A 14,096-nucleotide genomic window follows, 5' to 3' on the forward strand; every position below is an offset into this window, starting at 1 on the left:
TTTTAATGAATCATAATAATAGCCATTATTTATCAGGTGGTCAGTATATGCCCAATACTGTTAAAACACTTCAGGAACTAGATTTCTTTAGTCATGTGTGTTGAGGTGTAATTTATATATGGTACAAGTTGCCCTGTTTAGTATTATAGTTACATGAATTTTGACAACACAAATATAAAAATGACATATATATATGGATATATAGTACTACAGTCAAGATACAGAATATGTTACCTTGTTCTCCTTTACTTCTTTAGAGTCAGTCACTTCTCCTCATTCCCTAAACCTTGGCAACAACTTATAGGATTTCCCTTTGTTTTGTCTTTTCTGAATGTCCTATAAATGGAATAACATTGTACGTATTTTGAGCCTGGCTTCTTTCATTCAGGTTAATGCTTTTTAAAAATTTTTCAGCTGTAGATGGACACATTACCTTTATTTATTTTTATGTGGTGCTGAGGATCGAACCCTCACACATGCCAGGCAAGCACTCTACCATGGAGCTACAACCACAGGCCCCAGGTTGATGCTTTTGGATTCATCATGTTGTGGCATATATCAGAAATTTACCTATTTGTACTTGTTCACTGCTGAGTAGCATTCCATTGTATGAATATTCCACAATGTGTTTATTCATTCACCAGTATTGGATTTCATTCAACTGGCTTTCCAGTATTTGGTGATTATGAACAAAACTGTTACAATTATTTGTATAGTTTTCAAAAAGATACATGTCTTCATTTCTCATGGATAAATATCTAGGAGTGCTATTACTGGAGAGTATAATATGTTTAACTTTAAAAGAAACTGCTAAAGTGTCTCCTAGAGTAGCAGTACCATTTTGTGTTTCCACCAACAATACGTGAGAATTCTAGCAGCTCCATACCCTCATTAGCACTTGCTCTTATCAGGTTTTTAAAAAATCTTATTATTTATTTATTTGATGGTTTTGGTGGTCAAGCCCAGGGCCTTTCACATATAGGGAAGCACTCTACCACTGAGCCAAATCCTCAACCTTTATTAAGAAATTCTTTAAAACGGGTTCTAACCAAGTTGCTTAGGCAGCCTCCTACTTGAGATTTCCTGCCTCAGCCTCCAGGTATGCACCCTTGTTCCCTGCTCAGTATTTTTTGTTTGCTTTAAGCTATTCTAATGATGTGGAATGGTAGTGGGAACTTACTTTGCATTTCCCTATTGTGTATTAATGTTGATCTTTTCATGTGCTTTTTGCTATCAGATTTCCTATGGTGAAATATTTGTTCAGATCTGACCATTTGAAAAGACTGGACTGTTTTCTTAAGTTGTGAAAATTCTTTATATATTCTAGAGAGCAATAGCAATACATGAATTTAATTTAATCTTCAAAATAATCCTTCACAGTGGATACTGTTAGCCTGTATTATAAAGAAGTGATGTCCACAGCATTGTTAAATGATTGCTCAAGATGACACAGGTAATAGCAGCAGAGCTGGAATTTGAACCCAAGTAGATTGACTCTACCTGTGCTAAATTGTTTGCCTGTTTTTTTTTTTTTCTTTGATACTCTAGTGTGTGGCTATTTATATTTTTTTGATGTGTGGGGAGTTTGCTGTGAATAAAACTAGGATCTATTTCCTGTAGATGGTACAATATTTCTAATAGGTATACTGCTGAGGAAAGGGGCAATATATTATAATAGCAACCTTAGAATCATCTCCTTAGGAACATATTTGTGTTGAAAAGGGTAGTTTTCCACTTTAAGTCTTTTACTTCACTTCTGTATATTGGTGATCAAAAGTATGTTTTTAAAATTACATTTCAAATATCTATTATTATCAAGTAATAAGATATTTTATATAAATGGTTTTTCTCAGTAGCAGAGGCTTATCCTTTAATATATCTAAACAGCATAAAATATCTTCATACTTGATGTCATTTGCTTTATCATTTGGAAACCTGTATCATACTGATGCCATATCTTCATGACACTCAGCATATGGTGAAATACTTAGAGAATATGTACAACTTGTTGACTTTACAGAATGGCTTAGAATTTAGACACTTTTTTTTTTTTAAAGTTCTGGGGTTTGCACCCAAGGGCACTCTACCACTGAATTATATTCCCAGCCCTTTTTATTTTGAGTTGGGGTCTTGCTAAATTGCTGAGGATGGCCTTGAACTATTGATCCACCTACTTAAGCTTTCCAAGTAGCTGAGGTTAGAGGTGTGTGCCACCAGGCCCATCAAACACTTTTTTCCCCCTTCCCTATACTGGGGATTGAACTAAGGGGTGCATAACCACTGAACCACATCTCCAGCCCTTTTTATTTTTCATTTTGAGATAGTTCTTGTTAAACTGCTGAGGCTGGCCTTGAACTTGGGATCCTCCTGCCTCAGCCTCCCTAGTCACTTGGATTATAAGCATGCACCACCATATCCAGCTGAGGCTAATCACTTTTGTAGTTTATTTTTTTGGTACCAGGGATTGAATGCAGGGGCGCTTGACCACATCCTCAGCCACATCCCCCAGGCCTATTTTATTTAGAGACAGGGTCTCACTGAGTTGCTTAGTGCCTTGCTTTTGCTGAGGCTGGTTTTGAACTTGCTATCTTCCTGTCTCAGCCTCCCAAGCTGCTGGGATTACAGGCGTGTGCCACCGTGCCTAGCATTTTCATAGTTTTATAAGAGGTTTTTTGTTTGTTATCTTCTCTGATTATTAGCTCTGTTACTTGTTCTGATATCATCTTTTTACTATTATCCTCTTTTATCCTTTATAATTTCTATTTCTAATTAGCTAAAAGAAAATAATGAGATATTAGGCTTACATGGATATTGTCCAAAAGGAGTTTCAGTTGTGGGGCCGGGGAGATCAGTGGACTTAATTTGCTTGAAGAAGCTTGTTTCTTGGTGTTTGGACTCTGAATAATCATTATGGATAAGTGTTTAGCTAAAGTAAGCTAAACAGGACATTTGGCAATAGAAAAAGTGATGTTTTTTACTCTTTTGCATTTTTTGTTAATTTGTTAAACCATGAAGATTATTTAAGAAAAGCAGTAAACTCATACATGTTAGAGGAATGGACTAAATGGGCACTTCATAGGCAGAAAGTTGAATTACACTGCATCATTGCAAGCACTTGGAGAGGTGCTTACTGTTTTCAAGCCATTTTAATTAACTTAAGCTTTTAGAATAAATTAATGTTTACCCAGGGGCCAGGGTAACTAGCTATAATGTTTTTGCTCCTTGGCCACCTTGTCAGATAGATGATGACTTGGAAAGCAGTTTTACTGGCTTCAGTTGTTTGCTCCTTCTGTTGGTCATTGTACAGTGGAGCAGAGCTGTAGCAAGGCGCCTGGCACATGGGAGATTTGAAATATATGCAGAAAGTCTTGTTGCAAAGAAAAAGCTGTGTATATCATTTGGAAATGGTAGAATTATGAAATAACTGATTGTATTGGTAATTTTTTGATATTATTATTTATTTATTTTTAGCTGTAGATGGACACAATACCTTTGTTTTATTTATTTATTTTTATGTGGTGCTGGGAATTGAACCCAGTGCCTCACACATGCTAGGCAAGTGCTCTACCACTAAGCTACAACCCTAGCCCTGATAACTTTTTCAAAATAAGTTTTTTTTTTTTTTTTTTATCAAACTTGCAGTTCTATTTAAAATCATTTTGCTATGTTGGACTTTATAATGCAGACTAAAAAAATTTATAAACTTTATTGACTCACACTTTTTCATTGAACTTTGAATTTTCTAGTGGATTTTATGTCTTTAGAGAACCTACAGGTCTGCATCTGGTATTGTACTTTGTTAGCTTTTCTGGATTACATAGTAATATATCCCTTTCATATATGGGTTAATGAGTAGCCAGATTAGAAACACCAATCCATTGTTACATTAAGAACCACAGTTTGTTCTCTCCCATTCTCGTATACTTTTTGCCTTTCATTGTTGTATTTATTTGATATTCTTAAAAACTGAAATTTTATATTTTAAAATAACATGGTTTTTAATTTTGTTTCCTCGTATGTTCTCATTCTATTTTATTGTTAATTTTAAACTAAGGCAGTAAACACGAGCTTAGTAATGGTTTAAATGAAGGTAGCTCTTGCTCCTTGGTTGTGTCTTTCTCCTGGCCTATACCTCCCCCCGCTTGCCATTTTTTACCTGTAGATTTGCATGTTTGACCTAGTAGAATAATTGAGTCCACAGCAACATGGGCGTGCCTCCCTTAGAAACAGTTTCATGTATGACTCATAAGCTGAAGCACAGACACCACTTCCCCAATCTACAGGAGCCATTTTAATAGCATAAAACTTGCCGGATTGCTTTTTATTTTCAAGCCCAAAGGACAAAATCTAAAGAGAAAGAATGTTTGAAGGTAACTTGTTTTATATATTTGCTTCTGGTTATTTCTTGAGCTGATAAACGGAGGGTAGTTCTTACCTGTTGAGAAGAACATGGCTGAAAGTGTTCTTTAACTCTGATAAAATGTGTGTAGTCAGTCACATGCCTGATTGCACTTAACTACTAGGGGGAAACAAAGCATTAAGATACTGGAAAGTTTTAGGTTTTCTTGGTAAAGAATCTTAAAAACTTTTTTTTTTTTTTGCATGATTGGTGTTTTCCCCCTATGTGACTTCAGAAGAAAGGATTTTTTATTTTTTGACTACCATAAAACAACTAGGTTAAATTTTAGTTTAAGAATAATCTAATCATTTGTGGGACTGGCTGTCAAGTTATGATTAAATAAACTGTAATGCTCTTGTGATATGGATGTTAAAAAATTTAGGGGTAGTGGCTTTGTTTTGTCATTTAATTAAAGATGAACTTTGGGACAACTCATTCACAGGTGTTGCTCATGGACAATTCTATTTTTTTTTTAAGTTTAAATGAATTATGCTAAATATTTTGAATACCAAAAGTTTAAATAAAGTGAACAGTTATTTAGGTAACAAGTAAAAGCGAGTTTAGAGTTTTATGTAAAGAGGAAGAAAGATTCTAATGATTCTTTTACTACTAGAAAAAAAATGAAGCCATCATTCACATTGGAAACTTGTTTTGAATAACAACCTTGGAAGCAAAGCTGTCAAAACACATACTATTTCTATTTTGTATAAAAAGGAAAAGTGGAGAATTGTCTTCCCTTTTTCCTATTCTTAAGATTTGAATATTTTGCATAAACAAAAAACTTTTCGTGAGAAGATTGCTCAGTCTTTTTCTGAAATATTTGTCATTTTTAAAATTGTGAAATTTTAGCTGGCAAGTATACATTCTGGTGTGCCTTGAAGTTTAGGTCCTCTTGAGAATCTGAGTGCAATAGTATTTTACTTCTAAAACATATTTGAAACTAAAATTTGAATAAAAGTAAAATTTGAATATGCAATAATTAGGTCTAAAGCTTTTGGAAATAAAATTAGCCAAATTATTTATTATTGACCAAAAATGATAATTTAGCTGGTTCATTGAGAATTTATTCTTACAATTTTCTGAAGTTGCCTAAAGCCCTATCAGATGTGAAAAAGAATATAGAAAAGCAGTTATTACTTCTTACTCTTTTGAAAAAATTGTTGATATTAACAGATCTCAGTTTTGTGGAATTATAAGAAAGACTTAGCAGACATTTTGCCAATTCAGGTCTGAACCATTTGTTATTATCTTTGTTTGCGTATTGCTGGTTTAGTCAGCCTGAGTAAGCAAAGGCTGTATTTACTTCAGGTCTGGACTGTTTGAAAAATCTAATGAAACCTTTTTGCTTTTTTTTTTTTTTTTTTTAAATTTTTAAAGGCCAGTGATCCATAAAAGAAAAATTTAGAGGCACAAAAATAAGCAACGTAATTAAGGTTTTATTTATTAAATAAAAGTAGAAGAATCAGTGATTAAAAGTAGAAGAATTGGCTTCTTAAGATGAGGAAGCTAAATAAATTAAACTAATTTTATATTTAATTAAATTAACAATTAAAATAAAACAGACACTGGTCATATATATGTGTTTCATGTTATGTGAAAGTCTGGGGTAGGGCTTTAAGAAGGGAGAAGGTGGTGGGGAAGGAAGAAAACTGAACTTCAACTTCTGTTATTACATAGCTCCCCTACATTATTTTCCTTCTATAAGTTGAAAGTTTCAACCAGGTCATCTGAATTAAACTTAGAGTTTCTGATTTAAAGAACTTTTGTGCTGAAAAGTTCTGCCTCACTTTTGTAGATGAAGAAATAGTTACCCAGATGCTGAGACTGGCTCTGGGTTAAGCAGCGCATCCAGTCTGGAGCTCCTCATGCTAGTACACACTAACAAGTAATGCTTTGTTTGAAATGGCCTGTGTTTCCTTAAGAATAAATAAAACCTTAAGTTGTTTGGTGATAATTATCAATCAAATGAGTTAACCAATGGTTTTGAAAATTAAAAAAACAGTGGTTTTTTAATCAGAGAAGATGATACATTTGTTTAAGTTCTGCAATAGTTTTTGTCATTTAGAATTTTTTATAGTTGCAGCATAGTTTGTAATATTGCTTCTGTAAGATAGTCCTAGATGTTAATACAAAAAATTGGGAACTTATTTGAACTTCTGGATACAAGAAAGGTTTGGTTTTTTTTTCCTCAGTTTTACCTCATATTCTGTTAGGAGCACAAATACTGTCTAGTATTACACCTGTTCTACTAAAATAAGTGTGATATGTACATGTTCACAAAATCTACAGTTCTCTAAGCTTTAATAGTACACATTTTAAATTTAACCTTCTCATAGTAATCTAATTCCATGTCTTCATATCCATATATGTCAATTATCTTTAAAATCTAGAGAATACAAAATCTTTTTCTACTGATTTTTAAAATATGTGTTATTGGGATGATTGGAAATTGACTTTTAGATCAGCTTGTTCTTGAGGTGTGAAATTTTGTTAGGTCCAATTATTTATTTATTATTAATTTTAGCACTGTGTACAACTGTTGAACCTTCAAAATTTCTGAATATTCTTAATTCAATATCAGATCTTCCATAGCATGGCCATCGTTGTCCTAAAGCAACAGATGGCACAAAGACTAGAAACATGGGCTCTATCCTCACATACTTAAATTTCTTGTTGGGAAAATGGCTTGGTAACCACAGGTTGAAATAAGAATAGAACCAAACCACCAATTAAATTCAGGGTCACACTGCCTAGAGATGAAAGATGACTAAAATCTGAAATAGGAAAGTTTATCTTGAAGGAATTATGAGTATCGAAGAATAAATAACATTTACTCAGGTTAAGAAGAGTGATTAAAAACGATACAAGCACTGGGTGCAGTGGTGTACATGCCTATAATCCCAGGGAGGCTGAGGTGGGAAGATTGTGAGTTCAAAAGCAGCATCAGCAGCCTAGCAAGGCCCTAAGCAAGTGAGGAGAACCTGTCCCTAAATAAAAAACAAAAAAGGGCTGGGGATGTAACTCAGTAGTTAAGCTCCTTGAGTTTAATCCTTGGTACCCAAAAAATAAATAAATAAAAATAAAATATATGCAGTTGGGAATGTAGCTTAGAGGTAGAGCACTTGCCTAGCTTTCACAAGGTTCTGGGTTTGATTACCAGTACCCATTTTAAAAAACAATAAAGATATAAGCCCTATGAGATCAGAGATGTTGTATCCTATTTTTTTTTTTTTTTTGTCTTTTTCAACCTTCTACAAAGTACCAAGCATATATGGGTAGGCAGATACCACATATGGTATTAAATTCTTGACTACTCTAGGTTGCTATTTTATATGGCATTGTGACAAATTCAGATGGACCTGTCCAGAATTTAAGAGTGGCAACTCTAAAAGGCATGTAGCCCTCTCTGGTGTGTGTACATTGTAGTCATTCAGAAAAAAAAATTAATACCTGCCAGACTGGGGATGTAGCTCGGTGGTAGAACACTTGCCTAGCATGGGCAAGGCTGTGGGTTCAATCCCTAGTAATGTCAAAAGAAGAAACAAGCAAACAAAAAAATTAACATCTATCTGCGTTTCTGATATTATCTTTTTTTGGTGGGTGTACTGGGGATTGAACTTGGGGGCACGTGACCACTGAGCCGCATACCCAGATCTGTTTTGTATTTTATCTAAAGACAGGGTCTCACTGAGTTGCTTAGTGCCTCACTTTTGCTGAGGATGGCTTTGAACTCATGATCCTCCTGCCTCAGCCTCCTAAGATACTGGGATTACAGGTGTGTGCCACTGATCCTGGCTCTAATGTTATAATATTGTTCAAGCAGTATAATTGTCAACTCAGTGTGAGAAAGAATCGCCTTCAACTCAGCAGTTCTGATTCATTAGGTTTAGTGTTTGGTTTGATAGTCAGCATTTTTATGAAATATTCTAGATGTTTTTGATTCAGGTGCTTATAGGCCATATTCTTAGGGAGTTTGTTTGCAGAGTTAAGACTTTGAAGAGTGATTAATCAATTATTTAGCATTTTAATTTTGAATTTTTAAGCAGCAGTGATATTTTGAAGTCCACAACCTCTACAAAAGAAGGTAGGTGATCAGGGTACTTTATTATCATTGTTCAAACCTATGTAGCCTCCTTTCCCTATCGTAGGTATCCCTTTATTGGCTATGTGCCTTTCAACTGCGCATCTCCACATCTTTTCTATAACTTTGTTCCCTTTTTACTCCCAACCCATTGTTGTATTAACCATGATATATAATTAAACTAATTTTTGTTTTTCAAAGTAATTAGCCCATTCTTTATCTCTCTAAACTTTTAATATTAGCTTTTTAGTTCCACTTGGTGCTTTATGGATTCTTTTTTCAACCCCTTATCCTTGGGGCTCTAGGAAAAACATTACTGATCTAGGGGGCAACGTTTGCAGTTTTTTGAAACCCTTCTCTCCTGAGAAATTTGTAATTGTTTGAGTATGGAGAAAGTAAGTTTTTTTAATACCATGTAATGCTTAGCTGTGATTTTTGTAGTTTCTTTGGATATTGAACTGCATCATTGACTGCATGTTTGTAGGCTTTGCCTAATGTTCCATCGTATTTAATGGGACATTGTTAAATGTTCACTGAATCTCATTTTATGAATGGGAAGAAGAGTTCCACCAGTTGAACTGTCTGAAAATGATCATTGCTTCCATCAGTAGACCAGAATACCTTACTCCTTTACTTAGGATCTGCATTCATGTAAATGTTGGAAAATAAATTAGCAGTATTTTTGAGTCAATTCGAATGACTCAGGCAGTTTTCAGTCAAATGAGCAATTTTTCTTCCATTGTGAAGAACCTATCAGATGTGTTGTATACTACAATAAAGGTAGTTATGGAGCACATTACGGGATCTTCTCTGGTCATGATTCTACAATGCCCCCACCTCACCCAACAAGAGAAAATTGAACACATTTATGTGCTATTTGCTTTTTCTTCTTAAGGTTTTATTTTTTATTATTTTTTAAAATTTATATATGACAGTGGAATTCATTACAACTCTTATTACATATTGAGCACAATTATAATAGTGCACAATTTTTCATATCTCTGGTTGTATACAAAGTATATTCACACCAGTTCGTGTCTATATATACTTGTACTTTGGATAATAATGATCATCACATTCCACCATCATTTCTAACCCCATGCCCCCTCCTCACCCTCCCACCCCTCTGCCCTATCTAGAGTTCATCTAATCCTTCCATGCTCCCCTTCACTATCCCATTATGAATCAGCCTCCTTATGTCAGAGAAAACATTTGGCATTTGTTTTTTTGGGATTGGCTTACTTCACTTAGCATTATCTTCTCTAACTCCATCCATTTACCTGAAAATGCCATGATTTTATTCTCTTTTATTGTTTGGAACTTTTTGTAAAGGGAATCACATCATATAATATACTTCAATGATTTGCTTCTTTCATTTAACTCTGAGATTTATCTTTTTTAAAAAATATTTTTTTTAGTTGTCAGTGGACTTTTATTTTATTTATATGTGGTGCTGAGAATTGAACCCATATCTCTTCCTAGGCAAGTGCTCTATCACTGAGCTATATCCCCAGATCTCTCATATTTATCATAATTTTCATTGCAGTGTAGTATTCCATTGTTTATCTATACCAGAAGTATATGTGTGTTTCTTTTAAACATTGGGGATTGAACCCTATGGTGCTCTATCACTGAGCTACATCTCCACCCCTTTTTATTTTGAGACAGGGTCTCCCTAAGTTGCCCAGGCTGCCCTTGAACTTGATTCTTCTACCTCAGCCACCCAGATCACTGGGATTACAGGCATGCACCACTGCCCAGCTATCTGTTGTGTCTTGACGGCATTAGATTATTCCCCGTTTGGAAAAATTCTAGTACATATTTTGTGGAACATGAGTGTTAGAGTTTTGGGGCAGAATCTTGTGAAAACTGAAGTGTGTGAAAACTGCAGAAACATTGGGTCTTTCAAGAAAAGTAAATTTTTTTTTTTTTTTTTTTTACCTTTTATCAAGAATATTCTTAAGCGAAACTGCCTTTTAAAAATGTGCCTCATGGTAAAAAATGCAACTAGTATGGTTTGGTAGCATGTCCTTGATTTGTGCTAAGGCACTAGCATTTTCATCTACATTTGCTCTTGCATCATCAGAACAAATGTCAACATAGAGAAAAAAGGGTAAATAATATGTTAATATTATAATGATTGTTTTGACCTCATGAACTCCATGAAAAGTTTTCCAGATCCTCTGTGGGTCTGTGGATTACTTTTTGAGAATCATCATAATAGTGTAACATTGGAAATAATCCAAATGTCCAAACAATATAGGTTAGTTAAATAATAGTATATCCACAAAATTATGTAGCAGAAATTTAATTTAACTAATAATATAGTATTTTTATATTTTTCATGTCCCTCTAATAAGGAAATCAACATTTCTCAAAGAAAGTGAAAGTGTTTTCCAAGTCTCAATATTTCCATTTAGTTGGTTCCTTTGTGATTAAGAAAAGGGAAGTTGAAAGGCAGATTCAGTTACTGGCTTCTCTTCTAGTCTAAGAGATCTCTGTATAGTAACTTTAATTTTCATGGTAAAAGGAATTGGCTGTGTCATCAATAATTTTTATATGTTTTATAGTAATAGGTGTACTGTGCCTTCAAATTAACCTATTCCTGTAGATTCAGTTTCTCATTAGTCATTTTCTGATTTACAGTTTCTTAATTTAAATCAAAATGTTCTTAATTGACTTCCCCTTAATTGAAAGAACTTTAAATTGCTGTGTATAGGGCTAGGGATGTGTAGTTCAGTGATATAGCATTTATCTAGCACACATGAGAACCTGGGTTCTATCCCTTGCACCACAAAAAGAAAAAAATAAAGTTTTATACTGAATTAATGGAGTGAGTTTTAATCTGGTTATCTTGGGTGACTCTCAGGTTTCCTCAGCATAAGGTCAGAACACTTTTTGTGGGAGGCACCATTGAAGATAGGCTATTTTGAACATCTGAGATATTGCTTTGTGTTATAATGGAAGTCTAATAATCATGTGTAGGCCTTAGAGTTAATATTTTTCTAAGCATTAAGTTATAAGGAATATTAAAATCTTAAAATTCCTTTCCAAATACCCATTGTGTGTTTAAAAAATTTCTGTTTTAAAATGAACTTGTTGGAGTATGCTGGGGGAATATATACAGTATAGTATGCTATTTTTTTTTTGTTGTTGTTTGTTTGGTACTGGGAATTCATTCCAGGGGTACTTAACCACTGAGTCACATCCCCAGCCATTTTTATTTTTTATTTTCAGACAGGGTCTTGCTAAGTTGCTTAGTACAACTTTGCTAAATTGCTGAGGGTGGCCTTGAATTTGTGATCCTCCTTCCTCAGCCTCCTTAGTTACTGGGACTACGATTACAGGTGTGCACCACCATACCTGGCATAGAATATCTACAGTCCACTATTTTATAAGGTCTTATTTATTTATGAGATGCGGGGGATCAAACTCAGGGCCTTGTATATGCTAGACAAACACACACATTGAGCTACTTTCTTAGATCCTACATAAGGTTTGAAAAATCTACAAAACAGAAGAAGGACATGGTGGTGCATGTCTATAATCCTAGGGATTCTGGAGGCTGAGGCAAGGGGATCACAAGTTTTGAGAACAGCTTTGGCAACTTAGCCAAAACATTATCTCAAAATAAGATAAATAAATAAATAAATGGCTTTGGGCTGCGAATTAATATCACATGTGTTTTAGTTTTCGGGGCAACAATTTAAAACAATTTGTATTTAGAAATAAGTTATGTTGTGGTTATCACTTTATTCAAAATGTTTTTATGGTGTTAACATTCTAAGGTGGGCATTGTATTTGATCCTTTGATATATGGATCAGAAAAAAATTGTACACTGTTAGATAATCTATAACCTATTAATCCTAGCCATAAACTTGAAAGGAAAGTGTAATATGCATCTAGCCTTGGTAGAATAGAATAGTTGTATATCATTGTTAACATATTTGGTTGTTAAGTGGTAGACATTAGGTTCTTTGCAACTGCATTGAGACTTTTCCCTCCATTTAGGGTTATTGCACCAAACATTGGAGCCAGAGGCTGTGGGGGAGGGGAGCTGAAGTGTACAGAAATGGACAAAGTCCCTCTTTCTTCAGGGGACATAGTCCTTTTTCCCTAGATATCAGGGACGACTGAGATAATACATGTACAAGTAAGGACAGAAGTATACTGAAGAGCTGCTAGGAAGGTACTAATAACTTAAGACTCTTGAAATGAATAGCCAGATCCTACTACTTGAAAGTACCAGGCAAAAATGGTATTTTCTTTTCAAACTACTCATTCAAGAAATCTTACTTTAGGAGCATAGTGCCATCTTAAAACTGATTATTAGGTGTATATTAAATTCTGTTTAGGGAAGAGAGGTTTCAGAAAGCTCAAGATGTACTTGTTTGCAGTAAATTATGAGGAGTCATTTTAGACATTGATCTGGAATGGAGTGGTTATACTAAAGCCTGGTAGAATTGTGGTTGTGGAAGCTTATATTTATAGTTAAGGTAAAAGTTGATCAATATGAATAGAGAAGATAGCTGTATTTTTATTTTTTACTTAGCCATAGTGTTTTTTTCAAATCTGCATCTCTATAACATATACTCCTAAGAATACTTGAAAAGTCTATAATAATGAATTTTGTGTGTATATCGAGTCTTGGATCCCAGTACCAAAATACTTTTATTGGCTCTGTTTTCAGAAATACTCTTTACCATTATGTGTTTCTGATACAATACTTTGACATATTTTCACATAAACTATTGAACTATTTATAAAACAAGACATAAAGATAGAGCAGAGAAGGCAGGAAATACTTGACGTTTGTATGCCATATCTTATTCTCTGCTTCCTGTCAGTTAAACCACGATGAGAGGAACAGACACAGATGTACAATTGCTGCTTTAATTTTCCATTGGGGAAACCAGTTAGGCATAAAGCTTGTTTCATTAAACTTTTGATACTTGTTGATTCTAGGGATGTTATAGGCTCATTTTATATTCATGGATCATATGGATTATCTGGTGGCAAATAGATATTTGCCATAGGATCTAATAGGAAAGCAAAGCTTTTTATGTTGAAAGTGTGTTTCCTTTTATGACATTTTTATAGAACATAAAGATTGGCATTCACCAACCCAGCTAAAAAATAAAATTTAAGTTAAAAAAGTCACATCTTAAGGATTCAAATTTGCTTTTTAAAGATTGAATCTTTAATATTTAAGGATTTCACAAGAACCAATAAATAGTTTTTTTTTTCTTATGTTTTGAGACAGTGTCTTGCTAAATTGCTGAGGCTGGCCTTGAGCTCGAGAACCCCCTGCCTTAGCCTCTCAAGTTGCTGGGATTACAGGCATGTACCACTGTGCCTGGCTAAATAGTCTTTGGTTTATTGAAATGACTTAGACTTATGGAAAATAGTTTTTAGTATACATGTGAAGACTGCCTTTTTTGTCCATTTGTTTGGAATGTGAATGTATATCTGTATTTGAATCAGAAAATACATATATCTGTTACTTTGAGGATACTCAGTGAAGCCTCATTTAACCTCAGTTGGTTCTGGGAAGCTAGACATTTAGTGAAATTCTTATGATACCCAACCATAAACATGAGACCACCATATTTTAT

At 34.2% G+C, this 14,096-nt stretch overlaps 1 protein-coding gene across 3 annotated transcripts in view; it reads left to right on the forward strand.

Moving 5' to 3' along the window:
- Nucleotides 1-14,096, forward strand: part of Elf1 (E74 like ETS transcription factor 1) — a 105,945-nt gene that overhangs the window by 26,591 nt on the left and 65,258 nt on the right. Inside the window, exon 1 of one of the 3 annotated variants that reach the window (XM_046454036.2) lies at nucleotides 4,140-4,370. The exons of the other annotated variants lie outside the window; for them this stretch is intronic. The gene's annotated coding sequence lies outside the window, so the exon portion shown is untranslated. Of the gene's footprint in view, nucleotides 1-4,139; nucleotides 4,371-14,096 lie in introns of those variants that run through there. 3 annotated transcript variants of the gene reach the window in all.

Source organism: Marmota monax, unplaced genomic scaffold, assembly GCF_021218885.2.
Source record: "Marmota monax isolate L192 unplaced genomic scaffold, Marmota_monax_Labrador192_F-V1.1 WCK01_AAM20220418_F8-fsc00011, whole genome shotgun sequence".
Lineage (NCBI taxonomy): Eukaryota > Metazoa > Chordata > Mammalia > Rodentia > Sciuridae > Marmota > Marmota monax.